This window comes from Teleopsis dalmanni, chromosome 2, assembly GCF_002237135.1.
Source record: "Teleopsis dalmanni isolate 2A chromosome 2, ASM223713v2, whole genome shotgun sequence".
NCBI lineage: Eukaryota > Metazoa > Arthropoda > Insecta > Diptera > Diopsidae > Teleopsis > Teleopsis dalmanni.
In genome coordinates, this window is record NC_051847.1 from 34,270,460 (window position 1) to 34,290,701 (window position 20,242).

The following is a 20,242-nucleotide window of genomic DNA, read 5'->3' on the forward strand; positions in this document are numbered from 1 at the left end:
CAAAGCGCTAACAAAAAAATACAATTCAAATATAAATATATTTTCATATGTCTTTACTAATTTGCACTATAGTAGAAGTGCAAAATTCAGCTCAGTAAGTTCAGTTACTAATGTCGTTTTCAATTGTCGAACCTCTTAGGGTAACTTTTTTACTCTAGACTTACTTTTAGTAGATTTTTCATTTTTGATTGGTGAATTTAGATTTGTTAAACGAAAACGATATTAAATTGTTATTCGCAATTGAGAATATTACTAATAATATTTCGTTCTCATCATTCTTTGGAGTAATGTAATTATTCCTTAACGCTTGTATAATGACTATAAAATAATAAGTTGAAGCATTAAATTTTTGTTCGAGATTAAGAATACTACTAAAAATTCTTCATTCTCATCATTCTTTGGAGTATCAAAATTATACCTTAACCCATTGATTAATAATTTTGTGTAATGATTTTAAAATAACAAATTTTAAGCTTAATTCGATTTTGCTGCTAAAAAAAATAAAATTTATTTCAATGATGTTTTTGTAGAAAAATTTATCTATTTTTTATCTATTTTTTTTTTATATCTATTTATTTATCTATATTTCTAATTGGAATGAAATGTTTTCCCTGAAGTATTTTCTTAAGTACTGCAGGTAGATAGTATTTATTTCTTTTTTCTTAAATTCGGCTTTAGCTTTCTTATTGAAGAATAAAAATATATACAAATATATATAAATAAATAAATATATATATAAAATAAATATAAAAATATAAATAAATATAAATATATATAAATTATATATATAAATATATATAAATTATATACATAAATATATATAAATTATAAAAATAAATATAAATAAAATCTTCAAATTTTAATATAAAGTTGTTAATATATCAACGTAAGGTGTAAAAATAACAGGTGCCTGCCGACCTATTTGCACATTAACATAAAATTTGCAAAATAACATTTTTGACTGACTGAAGGATGAAAAAAAAATAAAATTTTACTCTTAAATGCTGTCAGCCGTCAATGCGAAAAAAAATTTGAGTTTGAATTTCACTCATATTGAATAATACAACAAATAATGTGAAACGAAATGAAATGGAATGCGCGCTCATATGCTGTTTGGAATGAAACATGGAAACATGAAAGGAGAACAAAACGCAATGCAAAATAACAACTGTAGAACAATTTTACCATGAATTTTTTTGGATTTACTCAGTCTGTTTGTATTTCGCTGAAATTGTGGATGCTTCGTCGGATTTGTGTAAATTTATGGCGACTCGAAGTCCGGTATTAATGTTATTAGATTGATTGTGATAATTTTTATAATCTAATAAATTTGTTTGCGGTAATCTTATAAAATGTAAATTACAAAATACAAACGTTCATATGCGTAATTTTTAATACATAATTTGAAGTAAAAATTCTATCGAATTCCAAGAATCCTTGTGCCTGTCTAGTGCTTGTCTTCTTGCCTTGTCTAATTTGACAACAAAATTAAGTGAAATTTAATAAAAAATAATTAAAACAATTTATTGTGTTTAAAAAATAAAATAATTAAATAAATTTGGGATTATGGCTAAAATAGAATAATAATAGAAAATTGTGCTTATTAAAGGAAATATTTATATGAATGGAAATCATTGATGACAGAGGATATTGTCGTATATTTCCTTCAAAATCATTAAAAAATAAATAAATAAATAATATTTACAAATATATACAATACAAAAAAATGCTATATTATAATATTTTAATTGTTAAATACAAAAATATAATTTTTATTACACTTTCATCTTTAAAAGATAATATGAAAATTACTGTTGTTATTTACGAATTAATTTAAAATTATTAATTTACAATTTTATTGCATTTTTTTGACGTTTTAAAATAATATCACTTCTTTTACAATCATTTTATTACTCTGCAAAAATAATTATCAGCTGAAAATTTGTTTATATTCTTATACAAATACACAGATATCAGAATTGACTATATCTTCACTTCATAAATGTATAAATATATATATATTTACTATCATGTATATATGTATATAGTATCTTGTATCTGCAAAACTCAAGTTATAGACTTTTGTGCTCTCAACTATGAAAATTGTGTCAGCAGCATAATTTGTATTAATTTTAATTGATTAAAGTTGTTTATTTCTTCTCTTTTAATTAAATTCAAATCGCGTGCAAATATAAAAGAAATAAAAATAAAAATTAAAATATGTGCAAAAAAGAAAGCATATAAATAACAAAAAAAAAAAAGAAAAAAAAATTATGAACTCAAGAAAATTAGTGCATTTTAAAATATTTTTATTACTAACTTAAAGAAATGAAAAAAGAAAGGAAGTAATAAATATATAAGCATCATTTACAAATCTATTAATATAAATTTATAATAAATTTTCAATATTTATATATTACATTTGTATATACGACTTTATGGTAGACTTAAAATTACCGTTTATATGTATTTGATATCACACTTAAATCGCAGTAAAAAATAGTGCTGTTATAACTCATTTTATTTCATTGTCCTTAGAACTATGCAACTCCAACAAAAGTAGTGACAGGCATTTGGTTATCTTAGATGAATGATATCGGGATATGTAGACCTCACACATTTTTCGCACATTTCTGAACTTACTTAATAATTATAGTTGAAAGCAACAAAAATCACTGAAAGTTGAACCCTCTAAAACGATCTTTCCCCACATTTCTGAACTTACTTAATAATTGTAGTTAAAAGCAACAAAAGTCAAAAATCAGCATAGAATTTAATATCTTCTCAGAGAGAAAAGATTGTATTATAGGCTCTGTACTCCCATAATACACAAGTAAACCTAATCAAGAAATGCAAAACTCAACTGAGATCATTGAGCAATTGGTACTTGATGGCATTGAATTGTCAGGCAAGAGTCATAGATTCTCTAGAGACAGGAACCAGTATTAATATCATTAAAATTTGCTTCAAAATCATTTTCATGCGTTAGTACAACAGATTAAATTCCATAAAATCCAAGTTAACATATTAAATCTAGAGTAAGGGTAAAATCGTTGTAACAAAACTCGTGTCGGTTTTTACAAGTCACTGGTGTATTTTAAGAAGAACATCTGAAACTGCGTTCGGGTAGGTGAAATAGAGACCATTGACTAGTTTATGCGCAATTACACAGTTCTGGCAAAACTGGGTCCAATATTTTGGCAATTAGTACTTAGTTGTTATTGAACTTGTCAATAACAATAACCTCTGCAGAGGAACTCTTACTGATATTATTAAAAGTTGCTTGAGAATCATTTTCATGAATAACTCGAAAAGAGTAAATTTCATAAAATCAAATTTAACAGCTTAACCTAGAGTAAGAGTAAAATCGACATGACAAAATTCGTGACGGTTTTTATATTTTATTGGACTATAGCTCCACAGGTCGAGAAATCGGGCATTACATGCCTTTAACAAGAACAGTTAAAATTCCTGTGAGGATGTCGAAGGAGAGACTTCTAAGTATCTAAGTAAAAACTATATATAAAAAAATTTATCCATCAATAAATTATTAAGCAATATAATATAGTCGTACTTAACGGTGACTTGTAGTCGTTGCTATGGTTTTAAGTATTGGAAATTAAATATTAAGTTAATTAATTAGCAATATAATTAAGTCTCAACTACCGGTTATTTTCAGTCACTGCTATGGTTCGAAGTATTGGGAACTAAATATGATGTTAAAAATATTTTCTTTTTAAACAACTCAAAATAGCAATTTTTATTGTAATTTTGTTTTACTTCGAATTTAATATATATAGTATACATTTTCTTGATACGTAATATTGATTCTATTATTGTGATTACGAGTAATTGTGCTTCACTCAATTAATATAAATAGACTTTGAAAATGTCCCTTATAAATTAGTACTCTAGTGTCCATACAATTTTAATTATGCGAGGTAATATTATAAGTTGTGTACTTCCCCTAATTAAAACCTTTGAAAACATCTTTCTAATGCACAATACTACAAACAATTATAATTGAAATTTAATTATTAAGCAACTATAAAAGCATAATTAATATTATTTGCTTGCATAAATTAAAAAATTACTTCATTATTAACAAAATGATTTATTGCTGCAACAAGTTGAGTGATTGTTGTCTATACACTGAAGTCATAAACTAGGCAATGCAATTTTAACACACTATTCCATACATAATATTGCATCACGGGACACCATCCATACACATTTCAACTATAATTGCATTAGGCATATTGCTAATGTCCTTTCGGACATTTCCCATCTTGCAACTGTGGTTTAGGTGTTGCTACGATGTCCTTTGCCTATTGCGAAACTATTACCTTTAAAGATGTAGTGGTCGATGTTGCTGTAGATGTTAACTATACTTTAGAGTGGTTTGCGCCAGTAACCTTTTATCGTCATTTAACATTCGAATGTTATCCTTCGAGAATATTGCATATTATTCAGCTTATATTGCATATTATCTTTCGGCATAAATTCATTGTTCACTGACTGATTGATTGCCTGCTTTTGTCCATTTTTGAGGCTTGCCAGTTTTTCCTATAATTAAATCTGGGGTTGTATTATAAAGTACCGCCGTGCCTACATCGACAGGCAAGCAATGTTGGATGAATGGTATTAACATTATCCTTACTGTCTGCTTCTGCTGCTGCATACAAGTATATATGCACTTCGTCGTTTATAAGTATGTTTTCTGAAATAAAGTGTATCCTTTTATTGTTTCGTTAAAGTTGTTTTTGTTGTTGTTGTTGTTGTATGTTTCGAGAAAACTATACGTGCACTTTTTATTGCAGTTCATATTGTTCTGCCGAATCTGAAGTGGCCTTATGGCATTTCTGACTCAAGTCCTGTGTTGTATGTGTTAGTATTTGTTATTTTATTTTTCATTCAGTTTTTCCTTGATAATGTGTATGCACAAATTTATAATGTATGTAGTTTTGTCAGTTTCTAATGAAGTCATATACATTTTTTTTTTATAACTTATGGTACTATTCCTTTTCAGTGGAAGTTGCCTTAAGTTAGAAAATAGAGAGAAATACAGTTTTTACTCAAATTAAACTTTAAAAATCGATATATGTAGAGTCATCCACTTAGTGATTCTTTAAGTAAACGTTAATAAAACGCAATTGAAATTTGGATAAAATTTTAATTTCAATATATATCAATTGAATCTTGCCTTTTTCGTAAGGTCTTTGGTTTTGAGTTGACGACGACTACTGCATCCGAATGAACCACGAACTATACGAGCTTTGTCATGGGTTTGATATAATTCTGCCAATTAACATCTAGCATCTTCGCTGGTTTGGTTAAGTCATGTCGTAAGAATGGATGAAGACGCTGCAGCAAAAAAGGTATTTGAAGAGATAATTAGAGGAAGAAGGCGTAGAGGTAATATGTATCTCTGCAGCAAAAAAGGTATTTGAAGAGATAATTTGAGGAAGAAGGCGTAGGAGGTAGTATGTATCTCTGGTGTGATCCAGTTGAGGGAGTACTAACTGGAATTGAAGTACAAGACTGGAGAAGGTTGAAAAATTTTGTTTGTTAATATATTCAACAACCGAAAAAGGTCTCACATCACTGAATAAAAGTGTAAGAATGTAATTGCTTTTTCATGGGTAAGGTTGTTAGTACTTGGTATATCGTTAGTATATATAACCAATCCTTGAGATCGCTAGTTAAAAAGTGTGAATATACAAAAATTCGTAGAGTACCTTTTTATAGATATGCTAGTACATAGTTTCCCCACCTTTTTTTGATTAAGGACCATTATGATATTTTTGTTTTTTGTAGGGACCACTAAGTTTAGGATTAATAGTGGACAAACTATAAACTATATATTCATATCGGTTAAACTTAATTTACGGACCATTTTTAACTATCTCGCGGATCACTGGTTGGGAACTACTGTACTAGTATTTGGACAGTTGCAATTTTGTATGTTAATATATTCAACAATCGAGTTTGATGAGTTTCCTTTGTGAGAACATCGTTAGTATCTGTAACCTATCCTTAAGATCGCTAAATGGGACTTGCGTAAGTTTTTGAATTTCTGAAATCGAAATCTGAAAGTTATTTTACAAACTGTAGATTAACAAATAATACTGACATATTAATTAACGTTCAAAACACGGTCTTTACGAAATCGCAGTAGTAAATTTATTTATTAAAGGTCCTACTTAGTACCTACCAAGTGGATTAGCCAACGTATACTTAATTTAATTTATTCTGTATCAGAATTTTGTCATTTTTATTGTTTATTTATAAACAACCATAGCTATTACTATGCTATTAATTGAAACTAACGCATGAATCACAGCTATATAAATTAACTTAAACATTGTAAATTGTTAGTTTTTCAAACTTCAAAACTAGTGTTTCAAATCTATTTCGATTAAAAAAGGGTGGTAATGGTGAGGATTATTTTAGTTTCAAAAGAAAGCTCTTCAATTAAGTAAATTTTTAAGCTGACCTGACCATATAGTTGTCTCGGAAATTATTTATTAAAAAAATATTTGTGTTCATTATTGTTTGAGTTTATATGCAGTAAGTAATGTTTTGCTAATCATAATTTATCTAATTTTTTTTGCTCCCATGTATAATCACTTTTCTACTTGTCTACTGTAATTTATTACATATTTTCTTTGGTATTTGTAGCTTAATTAAATTCATAATCGAATAAAATCAAATTACATTTTATTTTTAGTACGAAATGTCCGAAGAATATTCTATTTCTGAGTTCCACATAAATATTCCTGCGTTAAAATGTCTATTTAATGTTAACAAATAGGCGACAAATGTTTTGTTTAAGAAATTTTCTTTAAACAAAGACTGTTCACACCTTTAGACAATACATCAAAGGTTTTGAATATGAAAAGAGGGAATACAAGACGGCATTGCAGTCGAAGTCATCGCACACACAAGATACGATACTTGGGAATGATGCTGCAACGTTTATAGTCAAGGAGTTGCCAGCATCACATACCAGTTGCATGCATTTTTCATTGTTTCCAACTAAACAAATTAAAAGTTTGGAAAATGGAAAAGTTAAGCTGCAAGATGTGATGTTGCGGTTGGAATTTCAATGCTTTTCCTAAAATATTTCTTTTTTCTCTTTTGAATATACAAGTACCAAATGTTTTAAAAAAATTATTTTTTTTTTTGTTAGAAAAAATTGTTTATTTATAAACAAAAATACGATGTGAAAATGTTGTATCTTTTTTTTTTAACAAAACATTTGCTATACATTGTTGCAAGTTTGTTCAAATTAAATATGACAAATTTAGCTATAAGCTAAATCCCCCCACTTCCCCCTATTTTTGTGCTTGTCATAAATATATACATATTTTTTTCCTGCTGTTTCTGTTTCGTTTACAACTGAGAAGTGTCAACTTCCGGGGATTTACGTATCGTTACGTTAGTTCGCTATTGTCTGCCAGTTTCAATATGTTCTCATCTTGCACCACTCATATCTCCACTGTGTTGTACATTATTTGCTAGCTAGCTACATTTGCTCATTTTTCCTACCTCAAAAATGCCATTTTTTTCATCTTATATATCTGCGTCTGTCGTTTTCATAACTGTAACACAAATCGTACTTGTATCTCAAATGCAGTATCTTAATTGGGGTAGGACGGACAAAAATGTGTGCACTGTGGATGTATATGTGCTGGTTGCAACTCAGTGCAACCTCAAGTTACTCCACTCCAATGGTAGCTAAAGCAGCGTAGAAGACATTGACATTCAACTTATCTCATAATTTAACTTGAAATAAACAACAGCATAAAAAGGGAAAATGCAGATAAACAAATATATATACATATATATGTTATATATATAACATAATAAACACAAAAGTAAAAACTGAAGTAATCCAAAGCAGCTGATCCATTTTTCCTCTTTGCATATTACTTATAAATGATATATGTTTGCGTTGAATTTATTTATATATTTTTTTTTTATATATTGTATTAACTTTTTATGCATAATTGTATCTCATTCGTATCATATTGACTTAGTTTTTGTGGAATATTTGCACTACTCATATGTGTTGCAATTTTACTCGTTTATCTTTAATATGATATAGGGCTTAATATAGTTGAAATATACAGGGTATATCTGACTAATTTAAAAAAGCGCGGTGTAGACGGTCCGGAATAGCCACTTTTAATATATTAATGGTTTTTTGACTACCTGTATTTTTCGAGTAGAGATCTCTTATACACACTGTAGTATGATATAGCTTTTATTATAGGAATATTATATATATTGAAATAAAGAGAATGTTTCCAAAATATTCGACAAAACTTCGGACGGTTTGGAATAGCTACTTTTAACAAATTAGTAGTTAGCTACTTTTAACAAATTAGACTACTGGTTCTTTCGAGTAGAGATTTCTTAGACATACTGTATGATATTGTAGTATGATTTTGCTTTTAATACACTTTTAAATATAAAGAATGTTGGAAATAGTCGCTCTATAGATAATAATACTTTTTTGCATATATATTTTTTTTTGAGTGGAGGTCTCTTAAAGACACTGCAGTATGAAATTGCCTTCAATATAGTTAAAATGTACTACAGGATGTTTCAGACTCATTCCACAAAAATAGGGATTAGACTGTCTGGAAAAACCTCTTTTGAAATATTAATTTTTTCTGTAAAGCATGTTATTTTTAGGCGACCCTATGCTCCTACCAGGAGTTAAAGGATTAAATATATATTGTTTAGGTTGAGATCTTTTAAAGACACTGTAATATGCTATTGCATTTAATATATTTGAAATATATTACAGGATGTTTTCGATTTATTCGACAAAAATATGAATTAAACTTTTTGAAGAAACACTTTTAAGATATATTTTTTTGATTAAACGTTTTTTTCATGTAGACCTTTCTTAAACTCAATTTAGCTCTGTATTGAAATTGCACCAAGGAATCTATACCTTACCGAATAAGTCACCAGCACCCTATGTATTTTGTATATATTTTTTGTAAATATTCTACTGCTTTTGTGTACTTAATTCTTAAAGTTAAAATTTTAAATTTGCAATAATGCAATAATTTTTTACAATATACAATTATGCTTCAAAAGGAACCAGGTGTCTACAACAGTACCAAGAACCCAAAAATAAAGTATTAGCTTTTTTTTTTAAATAAATTTTATAGCTTTTAAATATTGATAAAATTAAATTAATCAAATAAAAATTTAAAATTATATACCACTTATCTATAAATGCATACACTTTTATTGCCAGAGGTTTTTTTCATATTTAAAATTCTTCGAATTACAAATAAAAATACCGGATAATTTTTAAAATTTTTAAAATTTTTAATATAAAATTAAAATAAATATTTATTAAAAACTTCTAAGGTCTTTCCTAAAAGTAAATACTTTTGCAATATTCGGTTATTGAAGCAATAACTCAATTTAACTAAAATGAAGCTTACTAACATAAAAGTGGTTTTTAATAAATCAAAGAAGTCTGTGCCATGTTCTCTAGTTTAGATCAATGAGAGTTTTAGCACTGCTACCGCATTAGACAAGGTTACTACTACATCCGCTATTGACTATCGGGATCTATTTAAAAAAACTACGAACAAAAATTATGGTAAAAAAGAAATAAAATTATAATATAATACCTTATCATAAAACTTACTCGATATCAGCGTCTTACGTTATTTTGCAGTGCTGAATATAATCTAATATATTTGATTTCAAGCACTATTGGGTCTACGTTCAGGACCTACTCGTCGAGTTCGACGACCGAGTACTGTGTGTCACCCAAAAGCGACTGTATAACCACCTCCCCGCGGGTTACAACAACAACAAAGAATGCATCTCGCAACTCAGTATTTTTGTTGTGGTCACGTTCGATCCACTGTTCCAACTCTTAACGCCGCTACTGCTATAGTTGATTGATATTTTGCAATTAAAGTCTGTTTAAAGACAGTTATTAAAGTTAAAGTTCCTAATAAGGCATAGAAATATTTTTTATACTTATTTATCTGTATATAATTAATAAAAGCAAAATAATTTTATTAAACATTTGTATATATTACAGCATAATTAATAACACCATATATTTTTTAGTCTGTAAACACCCCTTCAATTTGTTCCAGGTGCATCGTAGTATGTATGCGTCTCATCTTTTCATCTTTATTAATATTAAAACTTGCTTTTATTTTATGATAGTTTTTATCTTATGCTATTATATATTATTGATGCCCGACAAATTGCTATTAAACTATTATGTAGTAGTTTTAAATCAATTTATGTGACTACATATGCCTAAGCTGAATAAACATTTTCTCGCATAAAATAAAGTCTTTCTTAATTTTGCAACGCCTATAAATATGCTTATTAAAAAAAAAAAAGGAAAATGTGTTGATTTTGTTGATAAATTTTTTTTTACACTTGAATCATGAAAAGTTGGCATAAATTTTCATGGTTTTTACTTGCGCGCCAGTTGGACTCCAACCGCCATTCTGTACGCTTTCCAGTTGTTCTTGTGGATCCTCTATCTTTTCATCAATGTTCAAATGCCAGCGCTTCGAGTACGAGTAATGTATCCTGTTGTCGTACCACACAAATTGTTAAGTGTTTATATACTTTCATTTTACGAGTATTTTTCCGAGAATAGAAGTTGTCATCATTTTGTGGCATCACTATCAATTTTGTTGCTATCCTTATTATGCTCTTTTCCCTCAACTGTAGTAGAAGTAGTAGTAGTAGAAGTAGAAGTAGCGGTAGTCGTAGAAGTGTAACTTTTATTATCCTTACAAATATACCTCGTATTTGGTTTTAGCATGTATTTTCCTCAACAGCTTATTTGTGTTACCAAGCATGATTTTTATTTATTTATTTGTGTTTTTTTTTTTTGTAAAATTTCATTTAATATCCTTTACTCTGTAACTGGATTTTATTAGCTTGTCCTTTATGCTGATATCTGTAAGTGGTTATCATGTATCATTACTCTGAAATTTTTGAAAATATTATTTCAGTCTTTCCTATTACTACAAACTTCTACTGCAAGCTAATTCAATCATATTCAATTATATTTTACCTTAAATATATTGATTTATTATGAGAGCAGAAAATCTTGAAAAATATTTTTATGACTTTGTACATACTTCACACCTTTCTGAATTTTCAAGAAAAAAAAAAATAATAATGCAAAAAAAAAAATAGAAGATTATAATAATAAACATTGATTTTATAATTAGCATGCTATTATTAATCAGTTCTAAATATACTTATATATATACAACCCATAATTAGGTGTGCATCTAATAGACATTCTGCCTCGGGCTAGTTGTGGTCATCTTTAAGCTAATCAATTTGTTACTATTTTTAGTAGATAAACTGTGTATTCTCCACCCAAATATACACGTGCCAATTTGTGAAGATAATTTACGCTTAAAATTGTGCTAAAATCTGCCAAATTCCAATGTCAATCAACTTCTTGAAAAGATCTGTCAAAATTGTTTATGGAGTGTATCATCGGTATTATTTTCTATTTTCGATTTGTTATCCGTTCGATACTTACGCCTATTAATTTTAGTTGTGAATTTTATAATTATTTTAAAGATTTTTCAATAAATTTGTTTATCGCGTTTTACGTTGAAGATGGGGAGCGCTAATGTGTGTGGGTGTCGCATAATTCGTATACACCATGTAAATAAATCAGTAGTAAAGAAATAATAGCTTAAAATTAATTTAAAGTTTATTTATTTAATTGTTTTGTTTCTTTTTAATTAATGAAAAATATATACATAATATATACATTGTATTGAAAACCATTGAAAAAATATTTAATTTACTTAGAAAACGTGTAGTTTTACTATAACAAGTGTTTATAGATACATATATAAAACGATACATTTAAAAAACTATCAAACAATTGAATGGCTCATCTTAAAGCCATAGATTTGAGTATCTTGATGAATATATAATTTGATCAACTATTTTTTTTTAAATGCTATTACTTAAATTAAAATATTATTATTCTCAATATTTAAATTTTAAAAATAATAATTTTTTCATAAGTTTGCACAGAAATATTTTCTCATTTTGATTCAATATTTTTAGTGCAAATAGGTAGCACTTTTTTATTCGGTATTATAAATTTTTGTCTTCTGCTTTCACATCTTTCTATCGCGTCATCCCATTGATCTTCCCATACCTTAGTCAGATATCTTCAGATATCTTTAAATAACTTGTACAAATATTGTACATCAATTTTTCTAATTCATCTATTCTTTTAACTCTATAATTATTTATATAATTAATTTTATAAATTTAGATTAACTTCTCAAATATGCGTTATGCATTGGTTTCCTTGTATATTACGTACAAACATAGTGTATGAATTGTGAATCGAGTGATGCTAGAACAGAGAGTATCGATAAATATTCACATTGCAAAGCAGATCTCATACTTACTCTACTTAGTAGATTTTATGCTTTTGTTTTTGAAGCATTTCCTATAATTGTTACATATGATAAGCAAGTTTGAATTATAGTTATTTAGTATATATTTAGTGTTTAATTAAATAATTTCAAAAAATGTTGTTTTAGATATTTTTTCTTACAACATTTTTCCATAACATCTTTACAACGTACTCATAACATTGATTATATCTATCGTTACAATAATGAATACTCAAAACTTAAATTTTTTTAAACAACAAATCCTAAATCCAAATCCTATTTCTAAGTCAGAAATATGTCGTTTGATACCATTCTTTTTCATTATTATTTGGTCTTATCTTTCTCTCTCTTTCTTATCCACGTTTCCCATAGGGCCTCTACCATTAGTTTATATCGGATTCTGTTATTTGATTCTCGGTAGATATCATTCTAGGAATTATTATCTTGTCTTAGCTCTTCCTCAATTGTCCTCCTACAAGGACAAAGCTGGCGCACCAGGTTGACGGCTGCCTTGAATATTCCAACTCAGAACTTGCAATATTTTCATTGGGTCTGCGGCCTATCCAGCGTTATTTCCGTCTTCTTATCTCAACAGTAGCAGGTGATTCACTCGTAAGAGCTTGTAGGCTGGTATTTGCAATGCGGTTGGGCCACCGGATTCTAAATATTAGACGTAAACATTTGTTCATAAAAGTTTGTATTTTTGCTTCAATCTCTCTTGTTCTTTTTCAAGTCTCACAGGCTTTAGTCTTATGCTTTATTGGAACTTTTTGAGCAGATTTAAAATTTTTAATATAATTAATTTAGTAGTATGTATATATAACATTTTGTATATATACATACATTATGTATAGGTTATAACACATATAGATATGTTATTATAGAAGCGTTAAATGAAAACAAGAATTATATTTTTGATATATGCAAAATTTTATTTAAAACAGATTTCTTGTATTTATCAACATTAAATAATGTAAAGAAATCTACGTCCCCCTATTTTCATTCTCCCACAATAAATCTATTTTTGGAATTAATTTTACCTCAAACGAAATTTTGAGACGAAATGTCTCAAAATACTTGACGTAATACCAAAAAAAAAAATATTGATTATCTAATAACGAGTTAATCAAATTGATAAATTACTTTCTAATTACTTGTGGCAGTCGTATATATAGAATTTTAATTCAAATAATATTATTTTATTTATAAATAACTTTGATATTAAAAGACTACGATGGACGAGTATGTAAATTAGAACAAAAAATGTTGGAAAAAAAATCAATGAAAATGTCATTATTTTGGAACGTTTTTTTACTTTGGCGCTAATTTCCTATTCCCAAATAATTTATTTTTAAATTCAGACATTTTCAGTAGTTTATTTAAGTTGTTATTTGTTGTTATTTTTGTATATATTTGTTATTATATCGATTAAATATTGATTGGTTTTAATGGCATTTTAATTAAATTGTCAATTTATTTCGATAAATCCACTAAACAAAAGGCAAATAATTTGGCGGCTAAAATTATTTTATTTTTTTCTTTTTTTTTTCGTTATTCAAATTTTCTGTATCTAAATTGGTCTATGGACTGTTGTAAAAAAATTATTGATTTTTTAATAGATAAATGAGAATAAAAAAATAAAATCAAATAATAGTTATCAAATATTTGGTTGCTTTTATAATTAAATGTGTGGGTTGTATCTGTGAAGTTTTTTGTATATAAAATCACACAGGAATTGATTTTGTAAAAATATTTGAAGTAGAAATTTCATTATATTTTAGCATTTTTTTTTATCATTTACTTTTGTTTATTTAAAGTTCAAAATTTTTTTTAAAATACTACTAACTTAAAAAAGAATAATACACTTAAGAATAAATATAACTTATTTAGTACTCCTTCAAGATTTCTATTTAAATATTGAGATACAATTTTTTGGTAGATGTGTTGACATTTATACTGAGAGCAGATATAACCAGTCAAATTCTATATAATTACAAATTGATTGACACAAGATATTATTTTGTATATCATTACGTTATTGTTTATAATAATTGATGTATTATTATTATTTTATTGTTGTTTTATTATATTTTTAACTTTGTATGTTGTTAATATAACTTACTGTCATAGTTATTATTGTTTATTGTTAATATTACAATTATTTATTATAATGCTCTACTTATTAATAAATGGGTGTTAACGCTTAAATTATTGCTTATTTTTTTTTATTGTTTATTATATTTATTATACCATTGTTTATTATATTATACTTTATAAACATTTTATTATTTTATATTATATGTTTTATTGTTGCTGGTAAAGCTACGCTTTCTTTATAGTGACAAAGAAGCGATATTTAAATTTAAATTTTATATTATAATAATATTATTTTATATTATAATAATATTATTTTATATTATAATAATATTATTTTATATTAAAATATTATTTTTTTATATTAGATTATTATTTTTGAAAATAATACTTCTGTTAGCAAAATAATGGAAGCTTCTTAAGAAGCAGATTTGTCTTCAATGATTTGCCTTTATTACGTACAAACAAACCTTTTCCTTCTCTTTTTTTTTATTCGTCTTCCTCTTTTTCTATTTCTTTTCTGTAACAAATAATAACACAATATAATGTTAACAAAGTTATAGATAAAGAAACAAAGAGAAAAAGACAAACAGTGTAGGAGAAAGTTAGATGACAAAGATAAATAGAAATAGAGACCGATATAGATAGATATAATGACAAAGATAGATAGAAATAGAGACAGAGATAGACAGATTAACAGAAAAAAGGACAGGAGATTCATAAATAGAGAGAAAAAGGAGCAGAGATAAATAGATAAAGAAAAAAAAGGACTGATAGGAATAAAAAGAAAAAGGTAGTTAGCGAGGTAAGGAAACAAAGATTGGGAACAACAGAACTATTTAGTTCTAACTATTTAGAGTTATCTATTGAATGATTGATTACTAATAGTGGGCATAAGGTACTATTAAGTAAAAAATAAGAACAAATATTTTAAGGTGAGAAACTTTTTTGTATCGCTTCTATATTTTCTATGTTTCTATGTTATGTTTTTAAGAAATAATGAAACTGTAGGCCGTTAATAAAAACTGTAGGAAATCTCTTATTTTTGGTGCATGGTATTTATTGATCGATCAAAAGTGATAATTATAAACATATATCAGTGGATTAATTAATTAATGTTAAGGTAATACTCTTTTTCAAATTGTTCACTATAACAAAAACAAAAATATTCTATTTTGAATTAATACGTGAACATACAAACAAATAAAATAACTAAAAAGGTTGCCCCTTAAACTTTTATATTAAAATGAATTCCAAGTTACTCTTTAAATTGCTTCTAATCTCATTATACAAAAATTATTATTATTTTTATTTTACTTTATTAGAACTGAACTTTAACCTAGCATCCATGACTAAATAGCAGAATAATTACTTTTTTCAATATTATTAAGTAAGCATGAGAAGTTAGTGGGTTTTTTACTATTGTTATTCCAAAGTACATATATATGAGATGAACTAACTCTACTAAGTAAGATACGTTCACACACACATTTATACTATGTGAATTATATACTATAATTACACTGTTATTCCATTTATTATAAAATATTGATTATTATTTTTATTAATGTATCTTTAACAATTGTTGCTTTGTTGTTCCTTTACAGTTACATATATTTTCATTAGTCGCTCTTAAAATAAATTCCTTTACTTATTTTTAATTGAAATTGATAAAAAAAATGTTAAAATTATTATATACAAAATGCATCTTTGCACAAAATCCATTAAACACATATCAACGACAACAATGCCAATAAAGGCCAAAGAAGCAACACAGTCTTGACAGTGCAGCCAACAACTACTCTAATTTCATCAATTGGGACAAATTCTATATTTAGTGCCACATATTATCTTCTGCCTTTGGTTCGGTTTTATTTTCAATACTATTTTAATATTACATTGGCAAACATTTGAACAAAGCCAAAGAAAGACAAAGTAGAGTAAATATATAAATGGACCGACGACGACTAAGTTTTGGTATGAGTAACTATAGCACCAAATGACGTAAATTATAAATAACAGAAATGACATAGATGATTCACATATATGCTTATTTATATATGTATTACAAGATTAAACTATTGCCCTTTAGAAAATTGCAACTAATATATTCATGTTATTTTATTTTTATATTTAGTATAGTATTTGTTATAAGCATTTGAAAGGTACTAGTAGCAAATATTAAATTTTTCTTTTAACATTTATATAAATATATTGAATAAATATATAATATGTATATATTAAAATAAAATAAGAAATATATACTAATAAATCATAAGATTTTATATAATTTAATGTTTACTTTAAGGACATTATTTATCAGGTATTTATAGTAAACAAATAAAATTAAGATTGTTGAGTAGTAATGTCGTAAACATTCTACATACTGTCTCTGTACTCGATCTCAAAATTATTGTAATTGAAAGTTTATTCTTTCATCCCAATGATTTTCTATTACTTCTTATGGTTGCTACTACTTTCGCCCTTGTTTTATACCTCTCTCAATTCAAACAGTGTCATGTCGGTGTAAAAACTTATCAAATGAATATGTTATAGTCGTTATCTATAGTCCTTATCTAACTTAATACAGGAAGTCAATGTACACGTTGGTCTAAAAACGGATCAAATAAATATTTTGGATCGTCATTGGCAATATTGAACAGAATGTCGGTAAAAGCCTTTTCGATAACTACTATATACACAACAATATCCTCTCCTTTCATCAGCAAATTTTTCTTTCAAAAAAGATAAAATATCATATGAGAGAAAGAAAATGGGATTTTGGTTGTCAGTCCAATTTTTGTGTGCTTGGGTTTTTGATCATAATAGGTTAAATTGATTTTTTTTGATATGTTCAACTGCAATTTTATTAATTTTAATAAAGCTGATCTGTAACAAATTCTTATATAGTTCTGGTGGAATCTCTAATGAACACTGATTTCGCTTGGGTAAATCTGACTGTTCTTAAATCGCGTAAACCGCTCATGAACTCTACTATGGAATAAACAATAAATACCAATAACTTGCTTTGTTCAATACTTATTTATGTGGGCATAAAACAAATATACTGCCACTTGGATTTGTATCTTCTAAGTAGACTTTCTAAGTCATGATCAGCGTCTCAAACTTTGCAATTTCACCCTTATATATTTCCATAACATGGTCCGATTTTAACTGATAACAAGGAGGCTCTGTGTTCTACTTAGGATGAGGATATAATCACATACATATTGTTTATACATACTGTCATTTTAGAAGAAATAATTTGTCTTTTATTTGTGGAAATGTAATGAAATTCTAACAGAACATAAGTGAAGAATATACCTTATAGATATATGTAACCCACAGATGTCCTCACTTCACTGCAAGTACTTATTTTTAAAAATTCCTATTTACGAACGTATATGATTTAATTAGTGTAAATTATAATTATTGATTATAGTAAAATTATTTTAAATTATAAAATTATTGTGAATTATAAAAATTGGTTTTTGTAATTTAGATTCTTTTAAGTCTGAGGTTTCACAACTAAGATAACAAGTGATTTCAAACGCCATGGTTCTATTCGTCATTATTCACGTCATCTATCTTCTGAGTGGTCTTTTTGTCTATAAATAATAAATTATTTAATAAAGACATTATAAAATTTATAATGTATATGAATCTTAAAAGACTATATGATTGTTTTTTATTCACAATTTATTTGAACATATGCACTATATATACAATATATACTCTAGTCATATCTGACTATAATTAAGCTTATATTAAAAATAAATGTCAATCAAAATTATAATGTAAACACATAATGCTTTCATTTCAAAATCTATGAATTTGTTTTGAAAACTTACTCATTCGTAAATATTATTTTGATTTATATTTCGTTTGTTGAGTTTGTTGTTTTTCATTTCAGATACAGATTATTCTGTAAGTAATATTCTGAGCATTATTTCTATTCAAATGCCCACACAAATGTGTATGCCAGTCAGTTTTTGTCTAAAATCCATAAGGAATTTTTGTGAATGAAATCTTTTTCGTATGTTCCGGAAAGCAAATACACTTTTTATATAAAAAATAAAAACTTTTTGCGCAAAATTTAGTGTTTTTCTGTATTAACCAAAAATAAAAAATAAACAACTTTTCTAAATTTAAATTTATTTAAATGAAATAATAACAAAATTCAAAGAGCCAAATTTTATAAAATATTGAAAGGAAATAGCATATTTTTCAACAAATTATTATAGTATGTAGTTTTTCCTTTAATTTTTTATTTTTTTTTTAATGATTCTATTATGAATGAAATTTATTTTTAATTACTTTGTTTGAAGACTTTACTAATTGTTTAAGGTACATTAAGAAAATATGCGAAAAATGCTTTTTCTACGTATTTCATAAGTACCTAGAATAGAGTCTACAAAATGTACTATTTTTAACTATTACAAAATAAAAAATATAATCCAGATATACGTATACTACTTGCTGAGATAAATATGTCTTATATATGTATGTAGAAAACACATTTATAATGAAAATGTAACCTATCAATTGAATCTATTAATATCTAAAATCTAATATTGTTAGTTAGAGCACTGTGTAGATATTTCGGTACATATGACCATTGCCATCCATTATTTGAAACCAGGTACATGTGGGATATATTGGCTCTAATTATTATTATTATGTGGGTGTGCATACTGCGATCTTAGGGTCTACTGTGCCCTTACTGGAGCTAGAGTATTTCTTTAAGTCCGATTACCTCGTTAAACCATAGTATAATTCCTATTTCAACGAGTCTATAAGCTCTTCAATCTGTAACATTTCTGTTCCTAACACTTGTCTTCTTTTGTGCATTAATGCAGGACAATTTGAAAGTATATGCATTGCCAACTCTTCATCAATTTCACAGCATCTACAACTAGTATTAGTATCTATCCCTAGTTTCGCCAAGTGGTGCTTTAGAGTGCAGTGTTCTGTTAGGATTCCTGCGATAATTCTTAAGTTGCTCTGAGACAAGTTTATAGAGTCCTTGAACCTACTATGTTTTTATGAACCTATAACTAATTTGCGTTGTAGAAGTTCTGGTAGTTTACAGTCCAGATGAAATAGCTGTAAAGTAGGTTCCGTTTTTCTTTTTATATTCTATATTTTCTGCAATATATCTGAGTAGGAACACCGAGTATAAGATCGTATCTACTAAACTGTCAGTAACCAGTTAGCTAAAAAAGTTGAAACGTTTATTTTTTATTCATATCACTTTGACAGTTGCTTATAATCTTTTTATCCAGTATAGTAACATATTATTCGGATTAACTCAAATAAGTGTATTCCTACTAAATCCTTTAAGTTCATTTTGCCAATATTAGTGGAGTCAAATCAACATAAGTTATACATAGTTTAAGTAAAAATAAATATTATTTAGCCATATGTATATTTACTTGCCACATTGCTGCAAATATTAATTCTATGTAATATCCATCCATTTCCATATCTCAATTTTATTTTTACTTCATTTTCTTTATGTAAGTTAATAAACAAACTTTTCCTATTTTTATTCCCTCCCCATATTTCAGATATTTTTTGTTCCTACTTTGATTGATGAAATCAAAACTAAAACGATTCCCGCGTTTAATCCTTCATGAAAACTTTTTGCTTTTTTCTGTAATTTTTCATTGCTCGCAAAACTTATAAATAAT